Here is a 27,925-nt window from a genome sequence, read left to right on the forward strand (position 1 = left end):
CTACTTTATGCAGGTTTATGCAGGTGACAGCATAATTTGGCCAATGGCACCCAGCAACGGATTAACACCAGACTGAGCTCATTCAGGGGGACCCGTGCAGGTTTCATGCTGGAGACGGCATCCTCCAGATGTGCAAGGAGGCCTCCTACTAGCAGGAGGTGCTGGATGATGGCTGGTGCCAGGCGGCATCTCCTGGGCAGGATTATAGCTCCCCTTGTCCAGGGAGATGGAAGTAGGGATGCTCTAAGCCACAGCTTCCCTGCAGACAGCAGGTCCCTCCTGGTCCCTGCAGGGTGAGTGCAGCTCCTCCAACTTAATCATAGGAACACAAGGTTGGAAAGGACTTACAAGATCATCTAGTCCAACCTCTGACTTCTCATTGTCAGAGGGTGGTGGGCTCCACGCCCCTCAAACCTCTTGGAAGCAGACCCTGCATAAGCAGCACCCCTCAGCTGTAAGAAAGGTGGTGAGGCCAAAGGGAAGCAATGCCAGCCCCTACCAGAATTAAATTCCCCTTCTTAAATATTCATTCGCCTCTGTCCTTTCCTTTCCAACATCCTCAGACATAATTTACAAAGGGATTCTTTTGATTTTAATTAACTTTAAACTCCTTTTTCTTTGCCCCCATGGTGTAAAATTAGAAGCCAGTTCCTGATTCCCCACTGAGCGGCTCTGGTTTTACAACTGTGTAGCTCAACTGATTTTACTCTTCCCGGAGCTGCAAGTCTCACTGGTGAATTTATGTCAGAGGAAGACATGAGCCTGCTGCAGCCCCAGTGCAAACACCTTAACTCACAGGACTGCAGCTCACAGCTTTGATTCTGGATTAGGTGGAGAAGGAGTCTTTCTGTCAATGAGTGGATCTGTTAAATAGTAATATTTTAAAGAATGTGGTCAAACTTGGTAAGTTTCCAAGGAAAAAAAATGGCAAAAATATATCAAAGCTCATACTTTTTGTGGCTTTGACATGTAGAGATTTGTTTTACAATGCAGTACCATTTCCATTCGATGTTGAACTTCTTTACTCTTTATTTTGAAACACCGTTCTCCACTTTAAAGCTGATCCAAGTGCCCCCCTAAAAAGGGAAAAAGGTTTTGGAGAACGTTAACTAAAGCCAAAATGAAACTGAAATAGCTTTAAAAGGTCAGCCAGCATTTTGGCATTAATTCAGTAAAATTCTTCAGGCTTTCTTCTTGCTTATTTGGTGGCTTTCCCACCATATTTATTTTTGACTGTCCACACAATCACAAAGCCTGTTTTTCACCCAGCTATTCTGCACATGTCGCGGGCAAGCCAGACTGAAAACAGTAGGACATGATAAAAGCCCAAGCCCTTACTGTGGGCACCTGAACCTGCCCTTCACCCCAGAGCATCATACATTATCAGACCACTGGCACAAAAATCCAGTTGTGCAGTGCCCACAGCTTTTGGCTTCACATGCAGCCCTCCAGCCATGCCCTCAGCTGCAAGGAACCAGTGTTTTTGTTCATCCCCCATCACTGGAGATCATTTATAAAGAACATCTGCCTTGCATTTTATTCACATGACAAACAACATGGGTCTGATAAAAGCCCATAGTAGCTGTTCTGTTGTCCTCGGCCAGCTTTGCATGAGGCTGATCTTGAAGAGCAGGCTTTCATCTGCTTGCTGCAGTGTTACAGGAGATGGGAGATTTTGGAGTGGGCTGAAAGTGTGTGTGAGCAAAGTAGATTTTTTTTCAAAGTGTACCTGTAATGGACTACATCTGTCACTCTTTTTACAGCCTTGTAACTTAAAGGCTTTTAACTTTCAGACTATTGAGAAAAATTCACTTCAGCTGAACACTAACACAGTCCAGCGTCCAGAATGAGCTCTCAGACCCTGGTACAAGGCTCTGCTCTCTGCTCAGGGCAACTGGAGCAACTGGACAAGGATGTGCTGGTATTTCTGGAGGGAGGAGTTGCTGCAATATTATATTTGACTATAACAGTTACCCTTCACTAGACAAGTGCTCCATGTTGCATCAGCACCACCATTAAGGGCAGGGCTGCAGGAGGTGAATTTGGGTGATATCTGGAGTGACAACACTTGGGAATTAGCAGCGCAGCGCCTATACGGTGGAACCTTGGTTTTCATCACAAATTCACCAAGATATAACAAGGAAAAACCCATTTACACTCAGTGGCAAAATGTGGGAAATACCCTCCCCTTTCCCTACCTGTGTAACAGAGTTGCAAGGAGATGTTGGATTGTACTGCAAATAGGTGCCAGAAAGAACAGACTCACACCTGAAAGACCGGAGAGTTGGGGGCATTCTAATGATGTATGGAAATAGCTACCAGAGGTATCTGAACTCCGCTGCCACCAGGAAATCCGTGACCTCAACAGCCAGCCAGCCAGTGCTTCATATGCACAGTCCTCCTGGGGCTGCAGCAGAGTGTGAGCAGAAGGAGCATGTCCCACCTCCTCAGCCAAGAGTGCTAGGTTTGAAGCAGGTGCTGGGACCTCGGGGTGACACGTCAGCTTTTGAAGCTCTGCCTGCAGTGGCCTTGCCCTTGTGCCCAGGGCTCATACTGCTGCCCCAGAGGCTGCTGAAATGCCAGGAGGTCAGGCACTTGCTGCATTGCCCTGAGGCCCAAGGGGCTGGGCAGTTCTCCCATGCACTGGCCAGCCATATTCAGATCCCTATTGCTTGTACAGAAATGAACTTCAAAAGTGGTGGAGAGGCCAAAATACCACATTAGGGCTCTTGTCCTCTTGCTGGCTGGATTGTCTTCTCCTTCCAAGCCACCTTGCAAAGTCTGAGAGGGGCCCCTCTGCATTCTCCCCTTCTGTAGAGCTGAAAGCCTGCCCACCCTCACTCTAGCACCTCTCTAAAAGGAGAGGCACCAGGAGCATGTCTCAGCCACGGGGGAGTCTCCTGGGTGCAGCAGCACAGAGACGTCGTTCCTGGGAAGGAGCAACTTCTTTCAGCCATGACACAAATGAGGATCAAGACCCATCTGTAAGTCAGTGCAAGTGAGAGCCACCTGTAACAGTTTGCAAATCATTGCTGGGAACACAGCTGATGTTCTGGAGCCCTTCTCCTCAAGCACAGGCAGCAGCTGTCAAAGGGGGGACAGAATAAGGGGTTTTCCCCAATTTCCCTCCTTTTCTTTGCTCTCCCAGCAGAGCTGCAGGCTAACTGTATGGGAGCAGAGTGAGCTCAGCTGACACAGTTTTAGAAATGAACTCAGTGAGGTGAAAAGATCATTTTTCTCTCCTGACATTTTCAAATACTTAGTCGCTTAATTATCTGTTACCAGAATGTCTCCCTATAAGCACCAGCAATTTCACCCATTAGCAATTAGTGAGAACAGTTATTCTGCTGAACTTTGCGCAGTTGAATAAACAGATTAATGCCCATCCCTCTGATTATGCCTACATGGGGCAGATTCCTAGTTGGAGCAAGCTGACTTAGCTTTATTCACATTAACATTTTATTTGTATATTTTAAAAGCATTTTGAAAAGCATATATATATATATATTTTTCTTTAAGAAGAATGACTTTATCTCTTCCTATTTGGGTAAGCTAGCAACCATATGCTCTTTTGTCATGCAAAAAAAATCAGCAGTGATCCAGCGAACAGATAAACTTCTGCCTTGCACATATTCTGGCTATAGACATACACAGTTTTATGGAGAGCAGTCTGTAAAAATCTTCTAAAATATGCCAGATTGTAGCGAGCTTTAATGAAATAGCCTTCACATTACATCTTCTGGCTCCTAAATATCATAACAATTTTAAATAGGGTAACTTCTAATGAAGTTAGACAGCAAGTAATAATTACACTGGACAGGTAAAATTGTCAGTGGAGGACTCATATCACAAATGTGATACTGTAATTAGATACATTTTGTCATCTGCAAAAACATACCTATGTCACTCCAGAAACTAAACAATCAGTTTCTGTCTTTCAAAGTCTGTAATACAGCAAATTCAGCAATTCTAAGTTAGCTGTTTCTGTATAAAAATCAAGAACAGAAAGAGATGAAAGAAGCGGTCTGCAATCTTTAAAAGAAAAGCATTCTTTAGAAATGTCTACAGAAGAAAAAAAAAAAAAAAAAAAAAAAAAGAAAAAAAAAAAAAAAGAGAGAGAGAGAGAGAGAAAAAAGTCCCTTTTTCTGTGTTTCTGTGTTCTGTGTTTCTGTGTTTCCCCTTGATCCATTTATAATCATGTCCCTGAGAACTTCTCTCCAATTTAAAACTGTTTTAAATTTATAAAATGTGCATGATTTCTGCCATTAATTCACAAGGTTTTCTTTAGTAAGGACTGCATGCTAGTTACAGGAACAGTGCCTTTTTTTCTTTTTTATTTAAAAAAAAAAAAAAAAAAAAAAAAAAAAAAAAGTCCTTCGGGCTGCTGCAGAAAGCTCTATGTGGTTTTGATGGGAGTTGGGACCTAGAGACCAGCGGCATCTGTGCTCATGTCTGTACCTACAGCGCAGCTCTCCTCTGCCATCGCCTGTCAGACAGCATGGAAGAGACCTAAAACACACGAGCCAGCGTGGCTCCAGCAGAGGAACACGAGATACCTGATCGGGTATCCGTCCGTCTGGGCTGCAAGCCCGCCTGGCCCAGCTCAGAGCCCCCAGGCACCCGAGGGCAGCCAGGCATGGGGACAAGGCTGTGCCCAGACTGGGGTGCGCGTGGGGCACGCGTGATGGCCCTGCCAAGCACTCGTGCCCCGCTGCCCTGGTGGTCATGAGGGTCCAGCACCCATCTCCACGTCCAGGCCATGTCACCTCTGTGGCAGGAGACAGGGAAGGCAAGGGGAGATTTTGCAGCTGAATTTAGGTGCCAAAAGAAGCTGATAATATTCTCCACCATCCCCTCCCTGGCGTGCTTAACACCAGGTGGAAACCCACCCTGGTCCCTTTGGGGCAATTGGTGCAGGAGGCCAGCCTCCACTGAGGGGTGGCTTCTCCTTCAGGCACAGCAGGGACAAAGCCAGGGGGTGCTGTGGGCTCCCAGAGGGTGAAATTCAAAGTCTGGTGACCCCTCAAGAAGCAAGCTGCCCCACCAAACCTACAGAAAGCCCCAGTACAACAGGGTCCTGGTGGAGCCCCGGCCTGGCAGCTCCCAGCACACCCTAAGGGACACAGTTAGGCTGGGGCCTCCTCTCAGAGCATAGTTCAGCCACCTCCAAGCAGGACACTGGTACTATTAATAGCTACGCACTCGAGGATGAGGATTTTTATTTACAAGCCCATATGATTTTAACCCTTGGATCCAGGAATCATTCACTGAGTGCCATGCTTCTCCTCAGTATTGACATCAAGGTAGGTGTAGCACAGGTGTAATATGAAAGCAGATAACACCCTTCCATGACTGAAAACTGTTAACAGAAAGCCTAAATCTCTTCACTTGGCTGCAAAGAGCAGTGTATGGGCACAGTGGGCTTATTTATGAGAAAGGTCATCTTTTTCCAGAGGGATGAGCAAGGTCAAGCATACAAACGTCAGCTCAGGATGGAGGGAAGGAAGGAGACCGTCCACTCTCCTTGAGCCAGGAAGGCACACAGGGGCAGGATACAGCTATTCAGGAATTTGGCCTTCTGAGGACCAGGGGCTTGTAAACCATTTGTTCTGGAACAGGCTCATCTCTCAACCCAGAGGAGCCCATGGGACAGGCTCATAAAAGTGATCTTTACCTTCACTCTGCACACAGAGACACATCACAGCTGAGAAGAAAACATATCCTCCACACAAGCAGCATCTTACAGAAAAGGTAAGTGGCTGGAAGTGTACTGAAGTGGCAAAAAGAGGGGATGCCCTCACAGCAGCACAGTTTCTTTTTATCAACCCCTCCCATTTCACCAGAAGAAGATCAAGCAGCTCCCTGTGCAGAATGGCATCTTCACATATGCAAAGAGGTGAGGTGCAGGGGAAATCCCACAGCCTTGTGTGGACCCCAGAGACCAGGAATGCACCCAGCAGCTTGCATTGCCCCAGGATGTACCAGTCCTGAAGCAGTGAATTTCACATGTTCACCTTCCTGCTCCACAGATGTAGCTATAGCTCACCAGGGCCATACAGATATTATGGATTTTGACCTGACAGCTGTTATTGCCTTTAAGCTATCTTTCTGTATCAGCTTGTTCAAAACGTACTAACAAACACCAGTTTCCTGAGGTAGTCCTTTAAACAGCTTTTCTGAGTTGTGTCTATTTTCGCTACTATCATTAATGTTTGGGCTGTTTATAGGTAGGATTCTCTGGGAAGAGGTTTCTAAGCAAAAGCATAGCTGTGCTGTGCTCCCTCAGATGTAAGGTTTACTTGAAGGTAACATGCACCACCCACAGCAGCCAGAGCCGGGGTTGTTCAACAGCACTTCAAGGGCCTCATCTGCTGTCAACTGATGGCTTTGCCCTTGCAGTTCAGGACATGTGAACCTTGGCAACAAATGCCAGCAAAGGGGAAAGGAATAGCCAACAGGCTATGGCTTTCTTACAGCTATTTCTGCAATGTGTCATTTAAGTTAAATGGCCACCTGGTTCTTTTCCCCATTCAATCTGAAATGCTTCCCCACAGAGCTGACGAGATGACATTTCTGGAAGCATCGTGTTTCAGCAGCTCTAAACTTAACGAATGAGTAAGACATGAGCCATACGCTCAGAAAAAAATTAGGTAAATTTGGGGAAAACCTGTCCCTGTGGGAATGTCCCTTTCCTCACTGTATCCGCTACAGCGTGCCCTAGGTTGGTTTGAATTCCTCCAAGCCTTGAAGCTGATTGTGTCTTTCTTCCTGGCCATCACCGCAGTGTTCCTGGGCAGGCAAGCACTGTGTGCGGCACATACCAGGCATTGTGCATAGCTCTTGTTCCCAGTGTTTCACTGGGACACGTTGACTCCATCCATAGCTCAGCTGCAGGGCTCTGCACCTTCTGCCCAAACTGGGCTGTCCCATGGGCTAGGGAGATCCCCATGCAGATGCAGAGGCCATGCAGAAAGGTCTTACAGACCCACTAGCAAGGCTTACCCACCTACCATGTACAAAGCAACAGCATCAAGCCTTGCTTGGCTTGGGGTGGCAAAGGCAAACAAATATAACCTAGGGCACCCACAACTTCACAGACACTGCCCTGAGAAATAGCCAAAAACTGTGCTCAACTGTCAGGAACAACCTGCTGAGCTTTTTGAAGGCTGAGCAGACATTCCTCTCCCTCGAGTTCAGTGTATGTCAGTGCCTGCTCCTCACCTGGGGCAGCTGCAGTTGGGTTTGGTGCTTCCAAGCACAGTGCATGGCACACATCTCTGATGGAGAGATTAAAGGAATTGGGGGAGCATCATGAGCTAGAGCATACAGGTGGCAGTTTGTATACCGTCAGCTTTTGCTTTTTTATTCAGCTAAGGTGGTGGGAATCGTTTAATGATCAAGATTCATTTAATGATCATGATTCAAGGGCTGATGGCAGCCAGGGAATATTTAGTAAACAATGGAACTGACACCAGTTAACTTGCCTCCCAAATATTTGCTAGTGCACGGAAATCCGGTGGAAGACAACAGAAGTAAAGTGAAATGGCAAATTAAGCATTTAATTTGCCATTAAAAACAGCAACAACAACAAAAAGCTCAGTGTGGTGAAGCAATTGCAGTCAAGTGAACACACACACAGACACACGCACAAAAGGCACACGTTACCAGGCATGTCTGTGTCAGCCGTTCCGCACAGGGGACTGCAGGCACCTGCAGACACGTCCATTGAGTAATCCCAGGAGACAATGAGCAGTGTTATTAGCATTTCTTTTTGCAATAAAAAGGGATACCCTTAAAATATTTTAGTGCATTTGGTAGCAGCATTTTCAACATTCTCCACAATGTACATAAAATAAATTAAAAATAAAACACAAACTCCTATTTCTTAGCTTGTGTTACCTAGCTGTTCATTATCTTGGAGACTGAATTTACCTTAAAATCTGTTCCAAAATATATTTTTTTGTTTTGTTGTTTTGCCATGAATATAGAAGTCATTGCTCAAAGTGCAATTCTGTGCAACTTTAGCACTTTGCTAAAAAGATGCTGACAGTGTCAAGATACTGAAGATAAGGGCTGTATAAATGATTTCAGGGCTGGAAGAGAGGTACAGGGAAAGACTTCAGAAGTTTGATTTGCACACTTTAGCAAAGCAACATTCATGTGGCTTCTTTAGTCAGTGAAAATGCTGAGTCCTATAAGCCCTTTTAAGTTCAAGGAGAAATGCTCTGGCAAAATTAGCAGGTGGGAATTTAAGAAGGAAATGCAACTAAGGAACAGGCCACCATTTTTAAACAGGATGCACTGCAGCTTTTGAACAAACTGCCAAGGAAAGTGACAGATGCTACTAACCAAAAGCATGTGACTTTAAAGAAAGTTTAGTTTTGTCTAGCAAAGTTAGAACATGTGAATTGCAATCAGTGTCCTTCAGCATAGAGGAAATACAGAAGTCTGGAGGAAATTGTTTTCTCCTGCCTTAGCTTTGGTGATTACAAAGTGTCTATTCTGCAGATGTGAAAACAAATTCAGGACTACCACCCTGATATCTCAGGCTCACGGCAAAGCCCTGGGAAAAATCGTCCAGTAACGCCTCTGACACGCTGAAAATCATCATGTTTTGCACAAGAAACGAAAGCAGATTATTTTGTAAAGGTCAAATTCTCATATCTGAATGCCACAGGCAGCCTCATCTGCTCATCTTACTTAATATAAGAAATTAATAAAACCATTACCTCACCAAGCCTACTCTGGACAGATGGTTATCTTGCTAAATAGATGGCTTAACACAGTAGATCGGCTTCGTGCTGAGACAGGAGTGCAGAACACTTTTGATCTGCTGTCTAGAAGCTGCTGTGACCACTTTCCCTCCCTTCTAGGAACAGCAGGGATTTTTTGTTCAGGCAGGTAATGATGGAAAAGATTGTCCAACAAAAGCAGGCACTTGCTTTATGAATAACACAGGCATTAGCTATTTCTGCAGCAAAAATTAGAAGCCATCACACCAAATCTGCGATTTAGGACCACCAAGAGGAGATGTTCTTTGTTTCTTTGTTTTTATAGTACTTCAGTGATCACTGAAAAATTCAGTTGCAAGTATTTCCTGATGGTGCTCCTCGGAACTATTATTTTTAGCCTGTATAACTCCTCTCCAACCCCCGAATTTTTGGCAATGCAAAGCAGTAGCTAGGCCAGGAGTTAATGATTATGAGATAAGCATTTATCTCACTTGGTGCCATGTCGGCTTGTTCTACTTTCAAATATTATTTGCTCTTATGCATGCTGTTCTTCTGCCAAAGCTGAAGACGAATTATTATTCTTTTTCCAAGAAAGAAAGCACTGACTGGATTCCAATTAACTGTGTGGGTTTTAAGTACAATCTTTGTATTGCTCCTTTTTTTCCCCCCATTTATCACTATCACGTACTTGTCATCTGTTACTCTGTACCCTTCCAACTCTTTTCTCATATCTGAAGATACACTTGTAGTAAGGACATCTGAGCAAAAACTGAGTTTTCAAGTTCTCATCTGAAAAGACAGGGAGGGGTCCCAGGGGCTTTATCAGTTTTCTAGCTTATGCATGCTCCAGAAATGTCCCAGTTACAAACATTCACTAAGTACTTTTCTCCTGAGCTGTACCCTGCATTCCTTTTGCCCTTAGATTTCATTTTTGTTCTGCAAGATGGAGCCCCAGGTTACTGTCAGGCAGCCAGAGTCATTTACTGTTTCCAGAGTGTTGCTCTTTGCTCTGCAGTTGAAGATAGCAACAGCATGAAGGACCAAGAAAAGAGCAACAACCGTTTTATTATTTATCTAGGAATTGTTTTTTTCACAGGTTTTCTTTTCAGTGTAAATGGATGGATTTGAGGATGAAAATGGAAGGTATTTCTCTCTACAGAGTAGGTTCCACTTTAGAAATTTTTTCTGTCTAAAGAAATTGGCCACAGAGCCACTGTCATGCATAAGTCATTATAAGAAGAAGCAACAAACAGACAGCATACTGTTCCCTATATCCTTCTTGTATCTACTATTTGATAACTGATAGTTCAGGTAAAACTCAAAAGCTGACACACTGGAATTACTAAATTCTTTAATATCCTGGATACGGAGTAAGAAATGTAGAATACAGGGAGGTCCCCCCACCCCAGGAAGATATTAATCTGTAAATCCAGTAAAAAAAATACATTGGTCAGAGCATCCTCACACTCTGGCTTTCCTGATCAATGATTTCCACAAGGGAGGTCTGCCTTTGCCCACATTTCTCTGGTCCATAGCTTATATTTTTCTCATTTCATTGGTCTGCTTTTCTGTAAATTTAATTCTGCATTCTGGTCTACTTCTTGTTTTGCCTTACTTTTCTACTGATCCCATGAAGATATTTTTAAGATTAAAAAATTAATTTTTGTTGTAACTAATAAGAACCACTGAATGATTCATAATTCTCTATTTCAAAGCATTTCTTTTGCAGTTGTTTACTACTTAGTCTAAATGGCGTACCTGTGAGATGAATTTCTTTTCTATTTTCATTTTTCCCTTGATATATAACTTTTCTGAGGACTAAACTGAGCAGTAGTTTATGGATTCGGGTTTTCAGTAGCTAATGATTTTCACAAATTCCACCAACACCAAACACATATTGGCTACAACTTCTCTGGCATATTTTTGCTCTTTAGTCATGAGGTAATAGGAAACAGAAGGGAAAGTTCTGCTGGTGACTCAGTTCTTTATGGATTTATCAAATTGCAGTACCTATGGCACATAGAAAAATGCAGCATTAAATTAACTGCTGTGATTCATAAAAGGGCATTCCTCAAAAACTTAAGTAGATATTTAACTTCATATATGAAGCTAGGAATCCGTGTTTATATCCTTTCAAAATTAGACTATAAATAGGATGTGTTTTGAATTTTGTATCAAGATGGATTCAGAATAAGAAATAAATGGTAGCATTTCTTGCAATGAATGCTAAACATTCAAAAACTACAGCAGGTAAAACCGTTTTAGCAAGAAAGGCTATCTGCTGAAATGATAGGCCCTAAAAGTCGTTTTTTTCCTTTTTAATTTTCTATGAAAAAAATAGCAATAAGGCCAAGGAAATAATGTAAACTGATACAAGATCTGCTTTAACCAGTTTTGTGCCTCGAGGTATATAATCAAGACTAAAAAATGCACCATAAAACTTCAGCGAGAGCATCAGAAATAATCACATCTCACTGCTTGTTCAGCCCCTCTTGTTTTTATTGGTGTGATGATGTCTAACATAGGAAAATCAGTTGAACAGAAATGTTTCAGTGTATTCCTACTCCTTAGGAATAAATAAAAAAGCCTTCTAGGCTGCTAGCATCCTGCTAGCTGTACCTGGAGCCATGCAAGTATATGCTGACCTCCTTTTATTAAATAAACTTTGGGATGAGGGAATGAGTCAGGACATTGAAGGCTTCCTTAAATCCCAGCAAAGACATAGATCTGAGAGTGGTGAAAGAAAAATTGCCTGTACTGACAACGCACATTTCACCCAAACCTGCAGTAATGCCTTCAGCAGTGCTTTTGTATCTGCGCAGCAAGGCATCCCTCTGCCTGCAGCAGCACACAAGCACAGTGCGAACATGTGCTTGCAGCAGTGTTTATTAACTGCCAGCCTGTGAAAATATGTTTGAACTAACAGCACAGGATCCAAAATACCCAACCCCCTGGCCTGTGATATTCAGGTGCCTAACACAGCAGTGTCTGAATGTAAATACCTGTGCTCGGTAGAGCTCAGCATGGCTTTTCAAGCGCTGCTGGGTGCAGAACAGGGTATGTTGCTTTCAAGGCATCGGAGAGTTTTGGGAGGGTTCAGAGCCCATTCAGGACTGCCTCCCAGGGGCTGAGGAGCGTAGTGTCACTGCAAGCATGTGAACTCCAGCCATCTGAGCCTCACATGAAGGTGTATTAGTGTATTAGTGATGGCGCACCGAAGGCATGCACGGTGTCATGTTCTGATCCAAACTGGCTCTAACATTTCCCTGATATATATATATGCTGAGGAGCTTTCTAGGTAGACATTCTTGACATTCTCTTTCTAAAAAACCTCCTTGTAATGTCAGATGATCCTTGCAGTTCCTCCAGGGGTAACCAAGTGCTCCAAGAGGGAGGCTCTGCTGCGTCTGTCGGTGGCTGGAAAGCTGGCACAGACACAGTGGACAGTGGCCACTCACAATGCCAGCTGGTGGAGTTCTGCAATTTCTCCCCAAAAGTTCCTCTCCTTCTGCATAGAGCTTCTAATCTGCAGTGGCCACAGCCTGAGGCAGGAGAAGGTGACAGCTCTGACAGCACAGGACAAAGCACATGGACATCAGTACTGCATCTCCGCCAGCCCAGAGTCACCCTGGGATCCAGCTCCGAGCAGAGCATCCGTTCCTCATGCCTGAATCTGCACAGGATGTGCAGGAGGACTCGGGAGTTTGGCCAATACTGTTAGTGCAGCCATCTGTTAACAGACCTCCTACTTCCATGAAATGTGCAAGAACCTCCCTCTTGACCTCTTGCAAATTTGATTTAAATTGACATAGTTCAAAAGTCACCACAGTGACAGACGGAGGCTGAGGCTGCATAAGCACCATCTCCCCAGGAAAGCAGCGTAAACAACAGAGAAATGAGACAAAGAGAGAGGAAGGAGGATAGTTTTGCTAGAACATTATAGATCAAATTTATGCAAAAAGTCTAGTGACTATCCAGCTCAATAACATGGGTGAACATTAATCATCTGGCAGTAAAGGGATTTTGACTTCTACGATCCAGAAAAAAAAAAAAAAAAAAAAAAAAAAAAAAAAAAAAGGCTTTTTAGAAATCCTGAAAATCCAAAATGTACCCTGAAAAATCATATCTGACATCAACTCTGAGACAATAAAATGGAGAAAACAATACCATGGTAAAAGGAAAAAAAAAAAAAAAAAAAAAAGCAAACATAGCTCAGCTTATAAAATAAACTTGGGCTGCTTCTGCAGTCTCTTTCCATTTCCCAGACCTAGAAATGAACAGAAGGAAAAATATGCAAACTCTAAGGGAACATTTATTTTAAAAATTGTCTGACTATTTGCTGGAACATCAGAGAACTGAATAGCTAAATACCGTGTGTCAACCAAAAATGGAAATGACAAATGAACCAAAGCTATTTTTGGTGTAACTATATATATAAACAACAATAAAACCAAAAACCTGTAATATCAAAAAAATAGTTTATTGTGTTTTACCTTCTGACACCAATCATGAAAGCAGTGCTTTCCTAACTGTTTAGTCAGCCCCACCTGCCATGTAAGTAGGCGACAGATCTAGCTGCAACCATTACACCCCATTGTCTGGGAAGGATTCTTGCCACTGTACTCTGCAGAAAAACAAAAACAGTGGTAAAACAAATACTGAAAAGTGGTGATGAGGTTCATAAAATAAGCACTATTATGTTGTACACTCTGTCTCAGCAATCAGATATTCTCCTTTGAAGCTGAACGGCTTCCCTAAGCATCGTACAACCAAACGCCATAGCCCCACTTGCCTACTGGCTCCCTTCTGCTCTTCCTCCCCTCCACTCTTTCCAGGATGCAGCTAAATTTGCCAAGAATGCCTCAAAGTGAAGACAGAACATGATGAACTCATTTTTCCATGTACCATGGTGTGGAGCCTTATTTCCATCTGGCCAGCTCACGGTTTTATTCCACAAACAATTTCAAGTTTGACACTCTTTGTGACCAACACAGAAGAAAAGCTGTGGTCCTGTCCTGCTCCAGCACCAGATCTCAGCCTGCTCCCTCTGGTGCCAATGGCCTCTGCCCATCACCTCCTCCCACCTTTTTCTCTTTTTCTCCCAGTCAATGTGAAGATCAGCAAGCAAAACGGCATGGAGCCCTAAGAGCACAGTGGTTCACCTTAGCATGAATATCCTATTTTGTGTACAGGTAATATGCTGCACAAGGTGTTCCAATGTGTTTTTCAGGAAAATATTTCATTTCATTTCATTCACTATTTTTTTCCCTTCAAAAAATAAGATCATCCGCTTTAAGAATACCATCACCTGTGGTTTTCTTCAGCTTTCTCCTTTTTATGACTGGTGTGGATCATTACTCAAGGTAATGAGGTCAAAAAACTCTTCAGTTTGTGAGCCAATCCCACACGTGACTTCCTATCTTCCAGAGTTTAGGCCAGATGCTAAGTGCAGCAGCACGGTGGAGGGAAAACCAAGAAGAGGTAAGGTAGGAAAAAAATGTGATCAAAGAAATAACTAGGAGAGGCACAACTTGGGGGGTTCTACTTAGTGGTGTGACTAGAGGTGTGAAACAAAAGTCAGAGGTGGGATCGCAGCCGGCTCTTTATAACAGCATTTCTTAAAGCAGACCGAAGCAACCAGAAAGGCAGCCATATACAGTGACACAAAAGTGACTGGGAATGTTGCACTAACATGGAGGGAACCAGACACAAATCTTTGTAGATTTACAAAGCTTTACTAAAGTTCAGTCACGATGATGAGACCCCTCCTCCACTAGGGAAATGAGAGGGAGGGAGAGCCCTCATTAAAAACTGTAGCAGCTTATGTGCAATTCCCATCGAAACACCGAGCAGAGCTGCCCGTTGCTCTCAGTGCCAGAGCCCTAAGCCCACAACCTCCCCCCTTCCCACGCACGGCGGGCTCCCAGCGCGGGACAGGTGCAGCCCTGGGCTGGCTCCAGCCCTGTTTGTGTCTCCCGCAGACCTCGCTCTCCTCCGGAGCCGAAGTTTTCTCAAAACAGGACTTTGGGTGTTTTTGTCACATAATCAGCTTGTTGTCCTCGTCCTTCCTGGGAAAGTGCTCCGGGTGCTGTTTACAGCTCTGGGCACTGACAGAGCCGTGGGTGCAGGCGTCCAGGAGAGCAGCTGGCGCTTCCCTCGCAGGGCAGGGCCAAGCGGCTGGCCCTTACAGGAGCCTTGGGGCAGAGAGAAGAAAGACTAAACATTGGGAACACAGCCCTTCTTCTCTTCCCTGACCCACGGCTGTAGTGCTTCTGAGACACCAGCCAGGGAGGGAGCCTGGGCAGGGCAGTGGGTAAAGACTGACCCTAACCATGAAGGCAAGGACTTCTGAGCCCATGCCTAGGCAAGGCAAGGAGCAGAAGGAAGAACGGCCTGCTAAAAGCAGCAGCTGCTGAAAGGCTCCCCAGAGGAGAAGCTACAGCCGTGGGGAGCTCCAGTGAATCTTAATGGGGACTGGAGGGAGAAACTGTAATTTAGTAATTGGTCTGGACAAAGTGACACAAGTCCCTCACCACTGCCTGTGCTACCCTAAACCAGATGTTTCTGATTCCAGTTCAATATTGCAAGTGTTTTCACATGATATCAGGTCTTTAAAAATGCATGAAAGAAGAGAAAGGGTTGAGCCAACTTCCCACTCACCAGACATCAGTTTTCCAGTAAGATTTTGCTATTTCTATAATTGTTCTCCAGTGCGTTTAGAATTGACCTGATTGTCCAGAGCTGGTTACTGGTGCCTAAACAACCACTAAAACTCATCTGATAGACGGGTGTTTAATTAAACCTGTGTACCTCAATGTTAGCACCCATCTGTATCTATCCCTGTACTTCTGCAGTCAGTGTGATTTCTCAGCACTAATCATCTGGAAAATATGAAAGAACCTCTTACATTTAATGCCTTAAGTAGGAAACAGGTTCAGGGTGATCAGCTCTAACACATCGGGATTACTGTGCTGACCACCACTGCCTTTGGGGTTCTTACATGTCTCTTTCAAAAGTATTCTTTTCTCTTTTCCTAGTTATTTGACATAGATTAGACCTTTGCAGTCAAATAGTTTTGTTGCTAGAGAAGGACCAAGAGGTACTGCATCATTTGTTTCTCTCTCTTTTTTTTTTTTTTTTTTTTGTCTTCTCAAAATCAACTTGTTATGACATTTCCCACCAGAAGAAATCACGCTGCAATAGTTTCTGTTACAGTTTAAAGAGGAACTTACAAGTGTGTAGTAATCATACTAAGTTGTCTGAGCAAAACAGGAAGGATTAGGTTTGAGGTACATCTCTATATAAATGTACCTTATATCCTGTGTGACCTCGTATGTACATAAGCTCAAACACACACGACACCATTCAGTTGCCTACAGCTAGCCTATTAAACCATAAATATGATGTCGTGTTCTTGATATAAATCGTGATATAAATCATCATCACTCTGGTACCATCCCCCTTTTCACATCATCCCCACACTATGCACCTTAAGGTCAGAGGAGAAAACCTAAGGGTCTACCCATTCCAGAAGACCCATATTTCCTTTTCTTCTGACGTCCCTTCCATACGATTTCCTGTCTCCTCCTACCTAAAACACGTTTTGACCACAAACAGAAGGCATTGTTTCAGGATGAGATGAAAAGACAGGAGATAGTGCCTGCAAGCATGAAATTAATATAAGCACCCACAAGAAGGACTCATGGTTTGCTGTGCTACAAAACGTGATTGCCATTAACAACAAAGACAAAATTAAGTGAAGGACAACTTATTCTGAATAACTGAATATCTGGTGAAACCTGTGCTTAATGCACTTAGTCTAGGATAAGATGGATGTTCTTGACAGGGAGCTTGATTGCCTATGGAATAATTTATCAGAGCACTGTAGATTCTTTACCACTTGCGATCTTTAGAACATGACTGGATAGTGTTCGCAAAGTCATGCTCTAGACATACATAAACAGCTTCATGCAAAAATCATTTTGTAGAAGTCTGCACTGGACATCCATAAGAGGTCTGACCTGAAGGTCGGTCTTGGTCCCATCTAGTTTCAGGTCTGTGTCCCAAACTGGATTCTGTGCCATTAAAAGTTTACATCAGTAAGCACTGTGGCCCAGGAGAGTGAGTGCAATATATTCAAGTCCAAGATGCAGTTAAGATCTGAAGAAAGTCTCTCTGACACCTGTGAGTTTAGGATAACATCCTTAGAGGGTGGGTGCAGTGCAGATAGTATGCAGTGACCAGACATCATCACTTTTAGCAAGTATTAGGTGACACTGCCCTCAGACGGTCAAGATGGAGTAGGTAAACTCTTCCTAATTCTTTAAGTAAACTTAAAGGCAGAGCTTAACAGCTAGCTAAAAGCATTTCAAGCAGTGCAGTTTAAATAAATTCATAATTTCTCCATCACACTGGGCCGCTGAGGAAAATTGTTATTTCTTTGTTCACAGCCATCAGTAACCCAGGGTGAAAATATTCCAGCTTACGAAAAATGCAAACTTGCAAGAAGGGTCAAAGTGAAAGTTTCAAACACAGGCAGCTCTAATGGTCTTTCAGCTTATTTCCATTTTTGCTGAATTCAGCCTAGCAAGGAGAACAATGTGCTCCATGGAATCAGACCTTCAGCTGAAAAGCAAGAACAGGAAGAAAATTAAAAGGAAAAATCCTGCTCTACATAAAACCTTTGTACCATAGCTAAATTTGTCTAGAAAGTTAACGTTAGAGAAATTAAATGGCCACTGCAAAATCCTCCATTAGTTGAGGGAATATTATACTAACATCAGATACAGAATACAATTAGGTTTTTATAGCATTCAGTTTTTATAGCATGTTCAAGGTATGAGAGTGTGTGCAGTGTGATACTGGGGAAGAAATAATGGGTTATACCACAGCTCACAGAAAATGAGGGGCACTGGAGAAGCAGCCAAAAGATTCAGGACAGACTTAGTCGCCTATCTTACTTCTGTGGATATTGGCATCCTATGGTTATTCGTATTCGTGGGTTTTCTGCAGAATCTACGTTGTGTCATCCCAGAAACATTGACACAGTTTCTCAGAGGGATGGACTGAAATGGTGTTTTGGGCATAGGCAGGGTGACAGGAGGCCCCAGGACCAGGTCCCCAGAGACATCAAGACTGCAAGTGTCCTCAGGGGCCTGAGGTACCACTTGGAGCAGACACCTGAGGTGCTCCGCTTAGTATCTGTGGACAGTCATGCTGCTATTCGTCAGAGCTAATTTATGCTTCTGCTTCCAGATGGGATGCCCGCTCACCTCCTATGGCTGTGCTGGAGCCCCTCATAAGCCACGCAGACAGAGGCATCTGCTTGAGATGTCACACTTTGGGAAACCATAGACAGCTGAGAAGCTGACAAGTCCCTCTGCTCTATTTATCAGAGTCTGAGTTAGGAAGATAATTCGTATTGCATAAAATGGGGGCCAGAAACTCCTCTGGACAGGTAGGAATTTAAAGGGTCTTCCCCAAAACCCTGGGGAGTTTAATCTGGAGTGGTTGAGGTCAGAAAAAAGCTCAGTGGATACAATGCAATGCAATAGGAACCCACCATTTTCCCTTCCCTACTGTAAACTGCCTCTTTTTGTCCTCCTGCTTATCCTGTCTGAACAAAAAAGATGTTTCAGTCTAATCCTCTGAATTTCCATGGGAGATTTTAATACAAAACCAAGGAGAGCCAAGTCCTAAAATCCTTTTCATATATCTTCTGAGAAAACAAGTAAATAAAATCTCATCTTCTGGTTAAGCAGATAAAGCAGTGGTTGCACTTTGAAAACATGGCTGATGGCAGGCAAAATGTGCCCCTTCCAAATGTTCTCCGTAAGGTCATTTCCTTAATCAAAAGAAAACTAATCCTCTTGCACTAGATAACAGGCTTAGAGAACCTGTGATTTTACTACTTCAGACAAAGGTTCTTTGAATTCAGAGATGAAAAGTGTCAGAGATTTGAAATGCTTGAAGAGCACTGAGCAGAAAGTACTTAGGTATATAAGAGTAAAGAAAAATAAATAAAAAGAGATTTTTTTCCATTTTTTTCTTAAATTAAAAAAAAAAAAAAGGAGGAAAGTAGCTTCTGAAGGTACAAGGATAGTTTTCCATCTAGACTTCCATTATCACCTGTTGTATTCCAGTCTGTCATTCAGATACTGAGACAGCCTATGCCACCTGACAAGTGTTATGAAGCAATGTCTGTGCAGAAGGCGTTGTGCACAAGGCACTTTGCTAGCCTTTTTCATAAGACCTCCTTCCACTGTGTTGGTGCCTGCCTTGGCTGCAGTGGGACAATGCAGTGTGAGTGAAGAAATTGTGGTTTGGCTGCAAGAACTTCCAAAGTCTCCCAGGAACTGCAAAGGTAGGCAGATGTCTACCTGCTCTTCTGCAAAGGCTTTTCACAGAGTTTAATTTGCCAAGAAATATAAAGAACAAACAGCCTTCTTCTTAAAATAAATAAATAAATAAAATGGTTGACTAAACAAAAGAAGTGGCTCAGAGTAATTCCAGCTGACTTCCTTTGTGAACTCTGTCACCTCTCCAAAATGAAAAGTTCAAGACATTTACAGAATAAATATATTTTCCAATATTTGAAAATGATAGTCTTGGTAAATCCATCCTCCTGCATCTCTGAGAAATAGGGATAATAGTCTCTCTCCTGCAGAAGGTTTACGGCAATAAAACAGTATATTACCTTCCAATGTACTTGAAACTCTGGATAATTGAGAAAACAATTGTCCCTTGCAGAAATTTAGTCCTTCTCCTTAGATTTGCTCAGGTTGCTTCCCCCACTCCCCACCATGCACACACATTTATACCATCACTGTCACTTGGTTACTGTTGTGTTCTCTAAACTGAGCCCACACTGGCCAGGCTGTCGTGGTGCTGGGTTGGTGTACACCCATAGGAGATAAACAATTTAACAGTAACAGACATGAAGTGGACTAGACTCTGAGGTACCAGTTGGTCCTCATTAAACTGCACATTACCATGGTCTTGCTGTTAGTAGTATTGAAATTAGCCAGTTTATAATTGCTATAGTCTCCTTGTTCTAGTACAGCAAATTGTGAACCCAGTTAAAGAGTCACTGATTAATCTTCCCTGGCTTGAGATTTCCTTGTGTGCCACCTGTCAAATCAAAGTAAGCACACCGAGAGGCCCCAGAGGAGAGTCTCAAGGTGCTGAAGAAACTCCTCTGAGACCAGGAGCATCCTCTTGCCTTCCTAGGCACAGCTGCTCTCAGCAGCCTGATTTCTTCAGTACAGGGAATATCCCATCACAACTAACATAGCAAGAGATGGGGCTCATTCCTTGCCATTGTATCAGCTAAGGTATGAGGTGAAAGCCACCACTCTGACAACTTCTTACTGGTCTTTGTATTGGAAAATATATGGGGCACATGAAATTTGGCACTACCTGTCCTGCAATGCATTCCTGGAATGAACAGGCTGAATCAAGTGAGGTTCCCAAAGTCCACAGTCTTGGGAGATACACCTTACCCACAATTAGTACTGCTGTGGATTGTAGGAATTTCTCTCTTATAATGGTGAAAATACTACTCTACCCGTGGCAGCTTGATTTTCTATCAAGATGACATCCCTGAAGGCAGGTCCATTCACAGCCATGGCCAAGCATGACAATGGTCCATGCCCAAACAATTGAGTTGTTTGTTACTCTATATTTCAGCATTTATAATAAATGGATATTGTCGCCAATGGTCACATACCTCCTCACTTTTAAGGTGCCTCACTTCCTGTTCCTCCACAGGATCAGTGTGTTCAGATCCCACCTTCCAAACCAGAGTTCCCATCCACTGTGTAGCCCAGCTACGGCTAATCTCCAGGCAATGCAGAAATTAATGGTGGAAGGATTTTCAGTGTGTCTTCCCAAGAGAAGTGCTTCATCTTTGATTGATGAATGAAGCATGATTCATTCATCATGCTTCTATTTGCATTCTCCAGTGGTAGAGTTTCTGATGGTGACCTTGGAACTGCAGGAACATGATAACGAGGTCTTTGTCACCATCATACCCACAGGCTGTCCCAGATCAGAGACAGAGGATGGCTTCAACAGGCTGCCTTGTCTGGGTGCTGGATGCTGTCAGGAGCAGGGAGCTGGACAGAAGGAGCTGGAAAGCATCAAAAAATCTTGTCATTAAAATAAAATTAAAGTTAAATTCCATGTAAAAACTTAAGATTGATTTTGAAGAATTCTTCTGAAGCTTTCTGTATCAACCATATGTTGCTTTTCAGTAGGTCCCCAGCCATCATTTTTAATGTGACTATGAAATATAAAACCAGATTGTAGTTGCTTCCTACCCGATGACTCTGATTCACTGACACTCAACACAAACCCAGAGAGACACCACTAACTTTAATGACATTTTACCAGATTCACGGTCATGAAGATCAAAGCAGAATCTTGCCTGTGTAAATTGCTTCCTAAAAAAACGTATAATTTCCAAAGTCAGCAGCCCATTTTGAACTACCACCTGTGTTACGCTGACTCTGGTGAATTTATTCCAGATCTAACAAAGACCAGGATCAGTGCCTGGGACTCTTCTCTTGCAAATTCATCCAGCTCTATTCAGAAAGCTATTATCCAATGTGTTAATATTTTTTCTTATCTTTCGTTACACTGATGAGAAATTAGAATGCTTTCTCACTCTCCTATCTTTCTTAAGTTAACAGGCTGCAATATGGTTTTGTATAGATAGAACACCCAATATATAGGCAGTAAATTATTCTGAAGCAAATGTTGATATGTGGAAGGCTAGTGACATTTATCATGGTTCAGCCTGTAAATTAATTGAAGCTCTTTAATGTTACCTATGACAAAATTTACTTTTTGCTGGACTATGATCGAAGTATGGTTCTTCAGCCCACAGGCTGATTGACATGAAGGAGGAACCTGACTTCAAAATCTTGAAATGCAAACAGCCCCTGTGGGGAAGGAATTGTGTTTTCCAGTATACCCACACACTTCTATAAATCTGCCCTTCAACCCAAAGCTATTTGTATTTTTTCTTTTTTTCTTTCATTTTTTTCTTTTTTTTTTTTCACTCAACTACTATAACAATAACATGGGAGTGAAAGCCTCTTGCATTTTTAAAATGGGTCACATTTCCTGACACAGCCTTATTGAACATGCCCTTTAAAACAAACCTGCACCAGCACCATCTTGCCAGCGAGCAGGGTGTGGCTATGGAGCTTATGATCAATGATATAACAAGTAGATGAATATGCATATGAGGAAAGAGTGAGGTAAGAACCACAGAATCATTAGGGTTGGAAAAGACCCCCAGGATCCCCTGGTCCAACCATCACCCTACCACCGATGTCACCCACTAAACCATGTCCCTAAGCACCACATCCAACCTTTCCTTGAACACCCCCAGAGACAGTGACTCCACCACCTCCCTAGGCAACCCGTTCCAATGCCTGACTGCTCTTTCTGAGAAGAAATGTCTCCTCATTTCACAGAATCACAGAATCACAGAATCACAGAATCACAGAATAGTCTAGGTTGGAAGAGACCTCCAATATCACAGAGTCCAACCTCTGACCTAACGCTAACGAGTCCTCCACTAAACCATATCCCTAAGCTCTATATCTAAACATCTTTTAAAGACCTCCAGGGATGGTGACTCAACCACTTCCCTGGGCAGCCTATTCCAGGGACTAACAACCCGTTCAGTAAAGAAGGTCTTCCTAAAATCCAACCTAAACCTCCCCCGGTGCAACTTTAGCCCATTCCCCCTCGTCCTGTCACCAGGCACGTGGGAGAATAGACCAACCCCCACCTCGCTACAGCCTCCTTTCAGGTACCTGTAGAGTGCAATAAGGTCACCCCTGAGCCTCCTCTTCTCCAGGGTAAACAGTCCCAGCTCCCTCAGCTGCTCCTCATAAGACTTGTTCTCCAGACCCCTCACCAGCTTCGTTGCCCTTCTCTGGACTCGCTCGAGCACCTCCATGTCCTTCTTGTAGCGAGGGGCCCAAAACTGAACGCAGTACTCGAGGTGCAGCCTCACCAGAGCTGAGTACAGGGGGACGGTCACTTCCCTGGACCTGCTGGCCATGCTGTTTCTTATGCAAGCCAGGATGCTGCTGGCCTTCTTGGCCGCCTGAGCACACTGCTGGCTCATATTCAGCCGACTGTCAACCAACACTCCCAGGTCCTTCTCTGACAGGCAGCTTTCTAACCACACATCTCCCAGCCTGTAGCTCTGTTTGGGGTTGTTGTGCCCCAGGTGCAGGACCCAGCACTTGGCCTTGTTGAACTTCATACAGTTGGCCTCGGCCCATCAGTCCAGCCTATCCAGATCCTCCTGCAGAGCCTCGAGCAGATCGACACACGCACCTAACTTGGTGTCGTCTGCAAACTTGCTGAGGGCGCACTCGATCCCCTCGTCCAGATCATCGATGAAGATGTTAAAGAGGACTGGCCCCAGTACTGAGCCCTGGGGGACTCCACTAGTGATCAGCCTCCAACTGGATTTGACTCCATTCACCACAACTCTCTGGGCCTGGAGGTTCCAACCTAAACCTCCCCTGGCACAGCTTGAGGCCATTCCCTCTAGTCCTATCACTAGTTACCTGTGAGAAGAGGCCAACCCCCAGCTCCCCACACCCTCCTTTCAGGTACCTGTAGAGAGCAATGAGGTCTCCCCTGAGCCTCCTCTCCTCCAGACTAAACATCCCCAGTTCCCTCAGCCGCTCTCCACAGGACCTGTGTTCCAGGCCCAGAAGTAGAAGTTCTTAGCTAACAGCTAAGAAGTTCTTAGCTAAGACCAAACCATTGACTAACTAGCAAAAGCAGGTGAACCACAGGTTGCACCTTTCTACTCAAACCATAAACAAACAGATAACTTCTCAGTGGCTCCTATACAAACCTACATTGATATCTCAGTCTGCTGGGAGTGAAGTCTGCAAACTCCGTAATGTAGGTTGCTAACTGGGCCTACTACAGATAATACTCACGAGCTCCCGTTGCTAACTCCAGTCTTGCTTTTAGATGGCTGTTCTCTCCTGTTGTTGATGCAACTTTAGAGCAATTTCCTAAATGTTTCTGTTAGGTACCATCAACAGTTGCCACTATAAAGAACAGCAGTCAGGATATCCAGTAACCACCACAGGCTCAAATCTATACCAGATTGTATACACCACATATCCCCCCCACACACATTTCAGAAGCCTTGCATTGAACTAAATCCTAGGCCATAACGTTTAACCACCATCTTTTCTACATATTCGCAATGACAGCTATCTTCAGAGCAGCTGCTCTTCCTTAGTTTTTGTTGGGCTATCTGATCTATCTATCTTCACTTCACACAGGGACTAGGACGGAAGGAGAAAGATGGCACTATCCATGATCTTTGAGATGCTTTACTTCAGCTGGCAGTTTTGATCTTTGATCAAGATTTTTGTTCTTGCCAAATGCAGTGCTTTGGTAAGGGCAAGGCAAGAAGTCTTGGCCACTCAAGTGAAAAGGCTGCCCAATGAGGATTAAATTTTTGCATTCTTCCATAGTTAGAGAAGGTAAGTGGTGAAATCACCAAAACAGCATGCTCACCCCCTCACATTCCTGCATTGCCCAGGCAAGTCTCTTCCACATGAGAGGTTAGCCAAGAACCTGCCCTGAGACTGTGGTGGCATCCAAGGGTTCCCTACAACCTGAAACCTAAAAAGACCTAGCTGTCAGGCTATGCTCTGATGAGCTTTAAGCTAACACCTAGGTTCTTCTAATAACCTTATTCTAGTGCTCTTGCTTCTTGGGTTTTTAATCAGGCTTGTCTGAAATATGCCTCAAGAGTCCAGATGGCTATGTGATCTGGCTTTGGAGCTATATTCTTGATTTCATTGCAGTGACATGTACCTTCTCTAGTCTGAGCACCTTGCAGGATATTTTACAATATTTTGTGTTAAAAGAAGGAATACAAGGAGTTACTAAATAGACATTTTTAATATCATAGATGAGTAGCTGATTTGCCTCCAAATTTGCAGGCACCTCTGGAGCCCTAGTGAATGAACAGATTGAGCTGTAGCTCTATAGATATTTACCTATAATGTGAATAGTAATTTTGCAGTTTCCAAAGGGGGCAACTCTATTCCAAAGCCATAAGCTCTGAGTGGAGAATAAATGCTCATGGTCTGATCTCTACCTCCAAGCACTGTGTCACCAACTCTCACTGGTCTGCAACGTGCAGCAGCACATTGATGGGCAATATAATATATATGAAAATGAAGGATCAGAATATATGCGAGGCTTCAGTGGTGGTGCAGAGGACTGGAAAATGTCTTGTATAGTACATAATTTCACTGGAATTTCTGATTTTCAGGACATTGGTTCCAATATTACTGCAGTCATAGTGTTTAATGTCCCTGTAGTGGAATTCCAGTATTAGAAAAAGAAAATCTATGACTGCTAGCCAGGAAAGTGTGCCTCACTGCTTTTGACTGGGCTGACTGTTTTAGGACCTACACTTAGCTCTGCCAGTGACAAAATTTCTAGATGCTGAAGATGTTAAGTACCTGCTAAGAAAATCTATTATAAACAAGAGCCCATGCAAATTCATGCTTTGAAATGCTGATACCGATAGCAAAAATGCTATTGAAGGACAGCATGTGTTATTTTCAGATTTTGTCTCTGTCCTTTCCTCTGGTTGTATTTAAAATTGTGAAGTGATTTAAGACGCCTGCAGGAAGGAAACTTTTGTTTATGAGACAGACCTCTTGGTAGTTCCTCAGACTGGCCCGTTGATTGGAACTCACTCTTTATTTAAGACCATTTCTGCCTGTGTTTTCTCTTTATACAGTTGCTTATCTAGTCAGTATTAATTGATGCTGCTCTGTTGTGCTGGGGCTGGTACTGTACGTCTCTCAAATAAAATTAAAATTCAATACAGGGACATTTAGAATGGTTTCAAATGACCCACTCATTCTGATTATACCATTTTCACCATTGTAAATGGCCTCCCTTTGGAAAACTGGGCAACATTATCCACTCTAGGAAGCACACCATTCTCTCAGCCACTTCTTACACAGTGCAGCTCTATTACAAAGGTTTTATGAGCCTGCTGGGACAAGGCAATGCAGAACTGAAAAAGAGAAATAAGTTTCTGAGGATTCCCATGGATGTGTCTCCCCTCTCCTCATCAATGCATCAGGATGCAGATAGAAAGTTGCATTGGCAGGGTCTTCAGCTCCACCAGAAAACTGATGGATTTGCAAAATGCAACATTTCGCTCAGTGTCCTTCAACTCCCAGTGCTTCCGAGTGCTTACTTGAGATTTGATGCTGTGTATCAGCTATTTATGAGCATAATTCACAAGACCCGGGGTGATTCCTACGCAGAAGATGTCTACACAGAGCTACACAGCTACTGACAGCCTCCAGGAGAAGCGTGCACTGTTGGTTTGAGGAGCAGGTGGTTTGCAGGACAGCATCTCCAAGACACACCTGCCAGTTTTCATAGAATCATAGAATATCCCGAGTTGGAAGGGACCCATAAGGATCATCAAGTCCAACTCCTCGCACCGCACAGGTCTACCCAAAAGTTTAGACCATGTGACTTAGTGCACAGTCCAAACATTTCTTAAATTAATACAGGCTTGGTGCAGTGACTGCGTCACTGGGGAGCCTATTCCAGTGTGAGACCACCCTCTCGGTGAAGAACCTCCTCCTGATGTCTAGTCTGAACTTCCCCTGCCTCAGCTTAACCCCGTTCCCGTGGGTCCTATCACTGGTGTTTATGGAGAATAGGTCACTTGCCTCTCCACACCCCCTCGCGAGGAAGTTGTGGACCACAATGAGGTCTCCCCTCAGCATCCTCTTCTCTAGGCTGAACAGGCCCAGTGACCTCAGCCACTCCTCATGTGTTTTCCTCTCCAGGCCCTTCATCATCTTCGTCGCCCTCCTCTGGACACTCTCCAACAGTTTTACATCCTTTTTGTACTGTGGTGCCCAGAACTGCACACAGTACTCGAGTACTTTTCCTCACTCTGAACTTGGGAGCTGCCATCACCTGAATTAAATCAACCCGTTCAATAGACAGAATAAGCTTGCCTTTGCCCTGCCTTGTGCTGATGAACAACAGCTGCTGAGGAGATGAAGCAACAAGACAGGGTACAGTGAACAAGTCTCCAGCCTAGTCCCTGTTGCTCCTCTGTGCTGGGGGCAGACTTTGCCATGTGGTAAACTTACCAGAGGAGCAAAGGAAACTGTCTTCTCCCTGCAGCAGGAAGTCTGAGCCACGAAACCCTGCCAAAGTACTGTGCAGGCTCAACCCAAAAATTCCTACAGAGAAGACATCCACATCCTTTCCAGCCCATATCAGCCAGGTTTTCGTGTCAAGGAAACCCTTGTGAGCTTAGTTAGGTTAGCTTTTAAGCCACCTTTCTGAGCTGTATTTGAAAGATCACATGTGACATAAGCAGAGTTTAGTTTTTTCATTGACTATAAAATCCTTATGTATAACTTGAGCTTGATCAGGGACACCTTCTCCAGCAAAATCTGGGGATCCCTAGAAACTCACCCTGCTCATACCAATATCAACACAAAAAGCTCTTTCTTCCACTTCTTTTTTTCTTTTTTTCTTTTTTCTTTATTTTTTACTTCTAAAATCCATAAATCAGCTTTACCCTTCCAAAAATCTAATGAAAAATCTACAGCACTTGGAATACAATTCTCCTTTATCCACATATCAAAATATCCAAAGGAATGGTTTGTTGGGAGTGTGAAAGTCAAAGGCAGTTTTGGCTGCAGTGACCATGAAAATGTGGAGTTCAAGATATTTTGGACAGTGAGGAGGGTGCACAGCAAGCTCACAGCCCTGGACTCCAAGAGACCAGACTTTGGCCTTTTCAAGGATGTGCTTGGTAGAATACCATGGGACAAAGCTGTGGTGGTTTTTCCGTGCTAGGCAGCTGACCACAAACGCTTTCTCACTCCCCCTCCTCAGATGAGGAGGGGAAGAAGTAAAGGAAAGAACAACTCATGGGTTGAGATAAGGATAATTTAATTAAAGAGAAAAAATATATTATTAAGGAAATATTTTTATTAATTAAACGATTTAACTTAAGGGAAAAAAGGGAAAGGGGAAGAAAGAGGAAGGGGGAAAGGGAATAACAGAACAAAACAAGTAGAGGCTATGTGGAAGTGCGGAGGAAAGAAATCACTCTCTACTTCCCACAA

At 43.7% G+C, this 27,925-nt stretch overlaps 1 long non-coding RNA gene across 2 annotated transcripts in view; it reads right to left on the reverse strand.

The window, feature by feature from the left end:
* Positions 1-20,684: 20,684 nt before the first annotated feature.
* The window catches only part of LOC118156389, a 43,792-nt gene continuing 36,551 nt past the window's right edge, over positions 20,685-27,925 (reverse strand). For both annotated transcript variants that reach the window (XR_004746247.1, XR_004746246.1), the window contains exon 3: positions 20,685-20,862. This is a non-coding gene — a long non-coding RNA (uncharacterized LOC118156389). The remainder of the gene's footprint in view (positions 20,863-27,925) is intronic.

Source organism: Oxyura jamaicensis, chromosome Z (assembly GCF_011077185.1).
Source record: "Oxyura jamaicensis isolate SHBP4307 breed ruddy duck chromosome Z, BPBGC_Ojam_1.0, whole genome shotgun sequence".
In the NCBI taxonomy this organism is placed as follows: Eukaryota; Metazoa; Chordata; class Aves; order Anseriformes; family Anatidae; genus Oxyura; species Oxyura jamaicensis.